Consider the following 8,175-nt stretch of genomic DNA (forward strand, 5'->3'; position numbering starts at 1 on the left):
ATATAGTTACTTCAAACACAGCTTCATCACAAAAATCAACCAAACAAATTATTTCAAACTCTGCTCCAATGAGATATACATATAGTTATTTCAAAGAGGGTGCGCCAAAATGAAAGATATAGTTATTTCAAAGAGGGTGCTCCAAAATGAAACATATAGTTATTTCAAACACAGCTTCATTTCATGAGATACACTTTAAATTCTCGTATTCATCTCCAAACAGTTTAGCTCCATTGAAATTCCCTAATTTCTATCTAATAAGAATTTAAAAACGAACAAATGAAACTCTGTACAACATAAATGCCTAAATCGGCGAAAAAACCAGAAGTCCACGAACAGCTTGAATATCTGGTCCGCAATTCCACCGTCCTACGTAACCACCTTCCGATCGTCGTACATTATTGTTTTGCAATCAACCAAGCCAACAATTAGCGTCACGGACACGGTCTACTTGTCGCGTCTGGCCCCAAGGATCCTCTCTCGAGTCTCTCTGAAAACGACGAAACTCGTTCTCCTTCGCGGCTGATTTCTTTTTCGCGAGTCGAAGGAGGAAGGCATGGGAGTGCCCCTCGAAAATTATTCCGTGGAGTGTATCTTGGCATCCGATGATTGTGCGCCAGAGGCTAGAGTGGTCTCTCGGAGTGCACGTGCGCCTTGCACGTGTTAGCTGTGGGGCGACCCTCCCGATTCCTGACTGCCTACAGACTGTAACATCGTATCAGGGCCACGGCAGCTATATAACTATATACCCACACTTGCTCCGTTCCGTACGCTTCGTCTCTTTTCCGTCCTGGTCCGTTCCTTCTGCTCTAAACCCCCTCGTTTCGCTCGGCTCCTCTTTTCAACTCCGTCCCGCTCTATTCTAACGCGGTGCTAATTGTAAGCGCAGAGCTTCTCAGCCGTTACGATCGCGGGTAATACGACGAGGGAAGTCGTGGAATCGGGAACGACGGCGAACGCGTGCTATCTTCTTTCGCCATCTAACCGCGAGCCTCGACGTTTAGGATACTCGACGATCCGATAACATCTCACGGATTTCGACTAATCTCACCGGAAAGATTTCGCTTTACGCGATGCCGAGCCACTTTTATGCGATCGTGAACTTCCTAATCGAGTAATGGACGGAATTATGGAAAGTAACGCTGGGATTGGGGATCTTGATGGGTCGCGTTTCATGGAAATGGCAGGTTTGCGTGGACACTTAGGAAATCGACTTTTTTGGTATTCTACTTGTCGGAAGTGACATGTTTAGAGTACGTCGAGACTCATAAAATTAAGAATTTGGCAGATGACGAGGTTTGATAAGGATGCGGGTTTGAGTGGAATGAAAATAATATATTTTATGATTGTAGGGATAAAAGCTTTATTAGTTTATCGTGTACGATTCAATTATAGTATGGAGTTATCACATGTAGATATACATATAAATGTAAATAATTGTCTTCACCTCCAACGTACATACAAACATCAAGTAATAAGAAAAATCATTCATTCGCTTCCTTCAAATAAATTTTCAGAAGAGCCCATATTTTTTAACAATTTTAAAAAATCTTTATATTTCACGTACTGAAATATTAAAGCTTAATAACGAGGGTAAGTTGATAACACACACAGTCATGTACAAAAAGCAATAAACACATCACAAGAAGTAATTGATTCATCCTTTACATTAACTATTATTATTGGTCGTCCCATAAATTCGTGCTGAAAAGACTGTGTCGAAATTTAATAGAAAAACCACAGAAATGTTCTAGTAACGGTATAATGATTATATGAGAGAGGTGAGAAACTTTGTTTCATGTAGAAACTTTGTAGTTTCATGTTTGTTTCATTGAGAAGTATGTTTCACATATTAATTTGAGAAATAGAAGTATAAATGGCACGAACTTTTAGGACGACCACAATATAACCACGCGTCCTTTAATCAAACAAAAATAATATTGAATAAACTTGCAAAAATAAATTAAAAAATTTATTACACGATCCTGTGACGTCTCCACCACAGGTACTTAATCGCCGACAACGACGAACAAAGGTGTGCATAATTTTCCTCTCCCTTTCGATTTTTCAGGAGCAATCGAAATCCTCGAAACGGAGACTTGTTCGCCGATCTGGCGACCAGATAAATGTATACGGGAGTGTATGTCACCGGTCGTATACGAGCGTCGAGGAGTCGATTTATGGAGACGAGTCCGGATAAGTACCACTCCGTCGTTCTCTAATAATCGTCCAGGCGAGCGGCGATCGCGCGAGGATTCTGACTGCCTTGATACGCTAATGAACTTTAATCGGCCCCTAACGATTTAATCACACGGTATATTTCACGATCTGTCGCAGCGGGGAGAACGTTGATTCGATAACATCGGACATCGCCGTGATCGTTTCTCTCGGTTTATGGCGATTCGTGGTATGAAAATAACTGGTCGATACCGCGTTAAATTGTTTCTCAAGCCTCTAAGTCGTGATAACATCATTCATTGAGACTTTTAGATAGGTATTCCAATAGCTACATCCTTCCTGCGTATTTAGACTCTTGAGTTATAAAAACAATGAAGTGTGGAGATGACGACTGAATTTCGAATGGTAGCCAGGTAAATGTTAGGTTGTGACATGTAAAGGAGTTTCTTTCGAGACTATCGTTATTTTAGGGTAATTAATATAAGTATTTGATGAATTTTAAACGAATAATGTTGGTAACATGAAGTTTGGATTGAAGTTATTTGTCACACACCTAACAGTAAATTTAATTATTTTTAAGGGTCGATTTCATATAGTAATATGAGTGAATGCAGGTGTACAAAATTTTATCCATGTTATAATGATTCGCATCAGGTACATGTAATTAGAAATAGCTCACTAATTATTGACAGCAAGGTTACATTCTGTCACCTATATAAATACTTGATCAATTTTAAACGAATAATGTTGGTAACATGAAGTTTGGATTGAAGTTATTTGGGAAAAGAATGAACAATAACGAAACGTACTGTTAGAAGTCCAACATGTGGGCTACTGTAAGTGCATGGGACAAACAACATGCCAGAATGCGATACTAACCCACATGTCACACACCTAACAGTAAATTTGATTATTCTTAAGGTTCGATTTCACATAGTAGTATGAATAAATGCAGTATTCGTGTTGTAAAAGTATATTATATTTACGTTAGAGGTGTACAAAATTTCGTGCATGTTATATTGATTCGCATCAGGTACATGCAATTAGAAATAGCTCGCTAATTATTGACAGCAAGGTTACATTCTGTCACCTAAAAGTGCTTTTCACTGAAGAACGAAAAAAATTAATTCTGGAAGTTGAGTGCCAAAAAAATGTTTGATCATGCAGTTTTCAATAGTCGAAACAAAATGTAATCACAGTAGAAATGTTCAAGACTACTAGTCTGCCATTCACGTATTGAAATATTGAAGCTTAATAATGAGGGTAAGTTGATAACACACACAGTCATGTAAAAAAAGCAATAAACACATCACAAGAAATAATTGATTCATCCTTTACATTAATTATTATTATTATAACCACACCTCCTTTAATCAAACTAAAATAATATTGAATAAGCTTGCAAAAACAAATTAAAAAATTTATCACACATTTATCCTGTGACACAGGTACTCAATCCTCATCAACCGCGAACATTAAAGGTGCGCATAATTTTCCTCTCCCTGTCGACCTTTCGATCAAAGTATCACGAAACACCTCAGTCGCAATAGACACATTTTGTCTATTTAATTCGTGGCATCAAAATTTCCTTTTCGTTTTAGATCGAACGCCTTCGAAAATGTTGCAAATCGCCGGCGCAACTTAAAATATACGCCAAACGTTTAAAACTCCATCGTCCCTCTAAACCCCTTAATTTCACCGATTATTTCGTCGGAGCCCGTGAAGCAATTGGCCCGCAATAAAAATACGCCCGAGCTGAAAACGGGGAGACAAAAATCGCGGTGCATCTCGCCCGCGAGTGGATCCGCTATTTGCGCAGCTGTTCAAACGGGCCGTATCGCGAAAATACTGCCTCGTCATTCGTTTTTAAAATACCCGGAGTCACGAGTGGCGTGCATGTATCCCGTCGGTCGCGCACGTCCGCGGTCCGTACCGTCATTAACGAGCGGAGAAACACTTTGTGACCTGTTTTCGTGGTGCGCGGCGGTTTGTTCTCGGCCCTCGGAGATCTAGAGCACTAGGTACGCCGATAGCTTCACCTACCGAGGGCATGCCACCGAGAACAGACGGGTTATTGTGCGGCTAGACATTGAATTTTATATTTCCAGCAGCTGCGCTTCGTACGGTCAACCAGTCGAAACCCATTAAGTCCGAAGGAATTACAGTGGTGTGCAAGACTCGCCGGACGTCACGTTTTACAGGATACCGGGGATTAAAATATCACGGGGGCAGTTTTCTCTTTCCAAAGGGTTTCCCAATAGGGAAAGCCTTCAGTTTAGGAGTCATCCTAGTGTAAACGTTCAAAAACGGAAATTTCTTTGGGAATATAAAAAAGGAAATAATAAATGATTTTTATTCATGGATTTAATAGTGGACGTCATAAAGAGTAAACCAGAATTTTGTTTTGTGTCATTTTATTATTGATATTGTGAGGAAATTGCTCTGGAAAGTAATGCTGCGAAAATGTCGAGATGGTAACCATGATATCTCACGATCTGAAATAAGAAAAGAATTTTGTCTTAACCCTTTCCTTGTCCTATGTCGAGTTACATTTGGCAGAATGGTACTGAAATCAGAAAATCTGGACTGTAAAAGGTTAACCCTCGGGAGGTGGCCCTCAGTCACCATTAGGTTTCACGCAGCAAATCTACAATACCTAATGTTTCTTTAGGTTTAATTTCTTTGAGGCTCGAAGTGTCGATAAAATGATTGTCGGGGAGGTAAAGGTGGCCTTATTCTCAAATCTAGATAGCTTAGAACTCATAGCAATAGAATGTTAAGAAACATCTCGAGTTGCTGGTAGATACCAGAGAAAAAGGCCACGAGTGCAAAGGGTTAATATCTATTCATGTAATTATCGTGTCCTAGTCGCTACACAAATAAACTTAAGAGTTGTGAGGCTTTTTTTTTTTCTTGTGTTTTTTATAGTTAAATCCACCTCGTAGGGTTATTAGCAACTACATGAATTTCTGGTAAGTCTAAATTTGGGTGAATAGTTTTGTTTGTTTAAGAAACAGATTTTGTAGAGTTACTCCTCATTGGATTGGTCACCTCGATTACTGCAGGAATATTCAGCCCGATTCCCTGCAATAATCAAGGTTCCTTTACCAACTCGTCCTCAGCCTCTTAGTCTCGTTTATGTCGCGATTACTGGTATTTTTTAGAAGAGTGTAGCAGAGATGACGAGTAGTCCCCGCGAGACGGTCTTTTTGCGTTTGTATCGAAGAGGACCATACATGAGTTTTGAACAGGTAGCTAAGTACCTGGATCGAGCAAAGGAGCTCTCGAAGAAGTGGCTACAACGGTATAACGAGGCAGAAAGTATCCACGACCTCCCAAGTCGAGGTTCAAGGCAAATCAATAAACCTGAGTAGGATAAAGCAATCACTCGAGTTTTCGCTGAAAATCAGACGCTATGGTTGCGTAAGGGGGAGTCCTACTTGGTAAAAGAGACTGTACGTGTCAGCATTGTGACACGAAAACGGTGATTAACTCATTGACTGCTGACGTGGAAGTAAATTGGTTAAAAGAATATTGTATATGGTATAGTAGAGAATGAAACCCATAGTTCCCGAAAATGTAAGTGCATATTTTGAATTAAATATGTATTAACTTGGATAAATTTTGAATGCTGTATCGATTGATTCATTATTGTGAGTTTAGGTTTGTGTTGCTAACATTATCAAGAAGAGTAAAATTTGCATTTGTATACAGGGCAAATTAACTCCCTAAACCTGAGGTGCTTCTTTATCTATCCAATAACATACAATTATGTTAGAAATTTTATTATAATGGGAAATCACTTCTTATATTTCTAATATAATTTATACTAATTTTGAAGCCAAGTAAGTAAGAGAATTGTAATTTCGTACAGCTTGGATTTTATTTTTCTTTGAAACCGAATGTGTTCTACCTTGAAGAGTTAAGGTACACGAACAGAAACACATTATTATATATCAAACAATTAAAAAAATTTCTAAAGATAATTTCGATCTAAAGAAAAATTCAATGCTCACTAAGACCCCACCCAAAGTGTACTTAATTCTAAATATAAACCCATCGCGTCAATTAATTAAAAAAATAGATCCCAAATCATACTTCCGTCTCTTCCTCTTCAATTCTGCTTTAATTTAAACTTCATCTCCTCCCCTCAGAAATGAAGCGAAACACGTAAACGGTCGGAAATTTCTGCGCTCCGCAGCAAGTTTCTTCGTGCTTGCTTCTTTTTTCCGGCTGATAAACGTTCAGCTACCTGCGCAGTCTCATTTTCACGGTCATCGACACCGGCGTTTCGGTGTGAAATTAATTTCAAACGAGTCGCGCATCCGCGTTCGCCGCGGCCATTTAAACCGACATCAACGCGACCCCCGAGCACGAGATTCCAGGATTTCTGGGACTGTTTCCCATCGTCCCTCGTCGCTCAGGTAACGAACGCGCCAGGTAACACAGGTGTTCCAAAACACTCTGTTACCTCCCAACATTGTTGCTTGAGAAACACTCGTTTCGGTTCGTTCGCCGACGCAGCCGCCTGCTTTTCGACTGCTTCGCACAATGCACAATGCGTGTGGTTTTAACCCAAATACACCGTGAGCCCGACGTGGCCGTGGAATCCGTGACTGCAGGTATGCAACGGGTGCACGCAACAGCGGTCGAGATTCTTGCGTGGTTCGGTGGGAAGGACCTTGGTCGAAACTATATTTTTTGGACAAAAAAGTTAGTATTTGTAGAAAATATGGGAACGGAACAATTTATGTATAAAAATTGAGGAACTTGGTGCAATGTTTAATTTACTGAGCGAGTTGGAGCTTTTGGTAGTTGTTTTTGTAGAATGTTTGTAAGGGAGGCTTTAAGATTTTAGTTTTTAATAATTACGCGGTGGACAGATGAATAGGAATGGATATAAATGTATATTGCATATTATATACGAAAATAGAACTACGTATATAAGGTGAGCATCATAAAATGTGGTAGATTTAGACAATTTTATACACAAAATTTGTTATATATCTGTAGTTGCTTTATTATAGCAGATATTCAGAGCTTCTACCATCTCAGTTTAAATATTTTATTACACTTATTTTACACTCTCCATACTTGGCTAATTATTTTCAATTTTTCCTTCATGTTATCAATAGAACAAAAAGAGATACATACATGCATACGGATTATAGAGAGTACATTAAATAGAGAATACATATGCAAGTGTATAAAATGATGTACACAGAATATATTAAATAGACAATTCATATACAAATGTATAAAATGAATTTATAAAATAGAGAACCAGTGATCAAAATTAATCACAAGTATGCAACAATATTTACGTATATCTATATACCCACTACTTGTGTAAAAAAACGTTGCCATTTGTGTTCATAAATACCGTGTAGGTTAAATAAAACCTAATCATAAATTTAATTACCACGTACAGTTTTATCGTCATTCTCGAACGAATCCCCAACGAAATAACATTTACCAGTTATCCTCTGCATTTAATTATACCCCGGGTGCGTTTTTACTCCCATACGCGTAGCTGCTATATTAAAAACTGCGTTTGTGTTGGATAAGATGGAAGAAACAAGAAAAATACCGAGAAATAAAGACGTAAATTGATTATTAAAGCACGAGGGAGATTAACGCAGGAAGCTGGACGATAATCAACGTTTCAATCGATACGTTAATTTTGTTACTTTTTGTTACGTTATCATCGCTTAATTTCCAGGTTAAAAAAAGAAAAGAAAGAAACATCCATCGATAACAAGGAAAAGGGGATAGAGATTGGTCGGGGCAACCCTTATAACCCCTGTCACCATATTTCTCGAAAACGAGCCACGACTCGCATATCAAAATTCGGGAACGAGTCATGAAGGGCCCTGGAAAATGCGATGGCCACCCTCGTAACATCTCTCAACGTTGCTTCTCTTCGAATCGATAACGGCGTACATCACAAGGACCACCTCTGTTCGCTGCTGAATAGTTTTGTCTGTGGCCCGTGTA

General features: G+C 39.0%; 1 long non-coding RNA gene across 1 annotated transcript in view; it reads left to right on the top strand.

Moving 5' to 3' along the window:
- Window positions 1-5,587, top strand: part of LOC128872196 (uncharacterized) — a 23,304-nt gene extending 17,717 nt beyond the window's left edge. Inside the window, exons 2-3 of the long non-coding RNA XR_008456113.1 lie at window positions 2,072-4,199; window positions 4,287-5,587. This is a non-coding gene — a long non-coding RNA (uncharacterized LOC128872196). The remainder of the gene's footprint in view (window positions 1-2,071; window positions 4,200-4,286) is intronic.
- Window positions 5,588-8,175: the final 2,588 nt, after the last annotated feature.

The sequence above is a fragment of the Hylaeus volcanicus genome, chromosome 2 (assembly GCF_026283585.1).
Source record: "Hylaeus volcanicus isolate JK05 chromosome 2, UHH_iyHylVolc1.0_haploid, whole genome shotgun sequence".
NCBI classification, from domain to species: domain Eukaryota; kingdom Metazoa; phylum Arthropoda; class Insecta; order Hymenoptera; family Colletidae; genus Hylaeus; species Hylaeus volcanicus.